This window comes from Pteropus alecto, unplaced genomic scaffold (assembly GCF_000325575.1).
Source record: "Pteropus alecto unplaced genomic scaffold, ASM32557v1 scaffold182, whole genome shotgun sequence".
Lineage (NCBI taxonomy): Eukaryota > Metazoa > Chordata > Mammalia > Chiroptera > Pteropodidae > Pteropus > Pteropus alecto.
In genome coordinates, this window is record NW_006433946.1 from 5,659,514 (window position 1) to 5,662,276 (window position 2,763).

The 2,763-nt window shown below is 39.3% G+C and overlaps 1 pseudogene; it reads right to left on the reverse strand.

The window, feature by feature from the left end:
* Window positions 1-1,350: 1,350 nt before the first annotated feature.
* On the reverse strand, window positions 1,351-1,876 carry LOC102898573 (annotated as a pseudogene).
* Window positions 1,877-2,763: the final 887 nt, after the last annotated feature.

A 2,763-nucleotide genomic window follows, 5' to 3' on the forward strand; every position in this document is an offset into this window, starting at 1 on the left:
AACTATAAAGGATTGCAAATAATTTCTGCCAAAAAAAAAGAGAACTTGGCTTAGAGACAGAGTAACTTTTTTGATGCTTTTGGCTATAAGTAACTGAAAATTAGTCTGAAAATGGTCTAAGCAGTAAGACAATGTATTGGTTCATCTAACTGGAAATTTAGAGGTAAGTTGGGTTCAGCTTTGACTTACTAGTCTTTCCAGCTCCATTTCTCTGAGATTCTTTAAATGTTTTCAACTGGGAATGATCTTGCTTCTCAGAGAACATTTGGTAATGTCTACAAACAGTTTTAGTTGTCACAGTTGGGTGCAGTGAGGGAAGTGCTACTGGCATGGGGTGGGTACAGGCCAGGAATGATGTTAAGCACCCTACAATGCACAGGACAGCCCCCCCCCAACAATGCATTATCCAGTCAAAAATGTCAATATTGCTGAAGCTGAGAAACCCTACCCTAAGCTATGCTCTCCTCTGAGAGCTGTATTTATTCAGTCATAATAACACCCAGAGGAAAAACATTATCTTTTCCTGGGATACTTGCCTAATAGAAAGGAAATTTGCTAGTCTCATAAAGTAACTTTGGAAGCTTTCTACCTTTTTTATAAACTGAAATTTTTATGAAAAAGTTATCTCTTTCTTGAAGAACCCTGGTTTATGACTTTTATCTTCTTAGTGAATTGGTCCTTTAACAAATATGAGATAGCCCTGATTTTACCTTTTAATGTGTTTTGCTTTGAAATATATTTTGTCTGATATTATTACTCTACCAGTTTTATTTCTATTTCTATTTGCTTGGACTACCTTTTGTTACTCGTTTATATTCAACATATCTACATCACTTTGTTTTAGGTGTGAGCCTTACGAATAGCATATTGTTAAAATTCCAAACTCAGGTCTGTCTTCTAATGGGCAAGGGTAGTTACTTAACATTTATTATGATTAATAAAAACTTTGGATGTATTTCAACCATCATATCTTTTGTGGTGTATATTCTCTATATGCAATGATTTCCTTTGTGTTTTTGCTTTGTTTTCCTTCATTATTTTTATTTTCTTTACAGTCTTCTTTGAATCAATATTTTTCTTTGTTGATTTTTTTCTACTTTTTTAGAATGTGCATATTCCATTTCTATTGCTTTTTTGCTAAACTTATAAATTTTATATTATATTATTTATTTATTTACTTATTTATTTATTTGCTGCAAAAGCTTTATTGTTTCCATTTGATCCACAGCATGGGAGAGGGTTCCAGGGTGGTTAAAAGACTGCTCAGTAGTTGAAGAGAGAGGCTGTCAGAAGCCCAAAGCCAGGGAGATGCAGATGAGCCCCTAAAAGGCTTCTGGGCTCCAAAAGGTCCTAGTCGTGCTTGAGTGTGAGCCTTTCGAAGACATACTCATCCAGCTCAGCCTGGGGGCCAGACAGCCTGCAGAGGTTACTCAGGTGGTCCACCATCTTCTTGAGTTTTACCTCCTCATCCAGGAAGTGGCTCTCCAGGAAGTCACAGAGATGGGAGTCCGAATGGGCAGAACCCAGGGCATGCAGATCAGAAAGAGCCTGGTTCAGGTTCTTCTCCATGACCATGTCGGCTTCCATGGAATCCTGAGTTTTACCCCATTCATCTTGGGAAGGCTTCCGCAGGTGCTGGAAGAGGTCAGGGCCGCCACGCTGGTTTTGCATCTTCAAGAGACCGTGGGTGTCCTTGGGCTTCTCAGCCAACTCACGGAAGAGGTGGCCCACACCCTCCATGCCCTCCACGCCCTCATCGTGGTCAAAATACAAGCCCAGAGAGAGGTAGGTGGAGGAGGCCTGCAGGCCAGTTGACCTGGCAGTTGACAGCAGCCTTCACCTTGGTGGAATAATTCTGACGAACTTGGGAGCTCATGGTTACTTGGCAATAGGAATTAAGTTCAAACGAGTTGGCTGGTCTTTGAGGTCAGGATGGCAGAAAAGTTTCAGAAGGTTGCGACTGGAAAATCGTTTGGAGGGTGGTCAGAAGCTGAAAAGGGGAATCCCTGGGTCTTTTCCTTCCAAACACCGTTGAAGCAAGAAGCAGATCCAGGGACCGCTGAGGATGCTGCCTGATAGATTTTAAATTTATTCTTAAACTTATGTTTTCTTGGTAAACTATAAAGGAAATCAACATTTCCGAATGTCTGAAAAATATTTCATGGAGCTCAGCACTTTCATTTCTGGTTTTTAGAGAGTCCCTTGTTTCTGAGTGCAGTAATATCCTTGTGAATACTATTTCTGATATCTTTATGTGTTTGAGAGAGGGCACTTTCAGCTTTTATTCAACCTGCAATCTTTATTTTATTTTATTTTATTTTATTTTACTTTATTTTGCAAAGCAGCTCTTAAGAGCTACTCTCTTAATAAAGTTTTAAGTGTACAGTGTGTTATTGTTGACTACAGGCACAGTGCTGTACAACAGGTCTCTAGAGCATCTTCATCTTGCTTAATTGAGACTTTATGCCTGTTGATTAGTAACACCCCATTTGTCTCTTCTCCCAGCCCTGGTAAACCATCAGTCCACTCTTTACTTCTATGAATTTGACTATTTTAGATACCTCCTTAAGTGGAATCATGCAATACTTGTCTTTGTGTAAGTGGCTTATTTCATTTAGTATGTTGTCTCTTGATAAGGACATACTAGAGATCTTGAAGAGTCGTGAGGGTAGGAAGTGTTCCTTACATAAAATACAAGTCATTTTTTATGTGTGGGGGACAGCCATCTGTCTAGATTCAAACATTTATTGAGCCTTGTTTTTT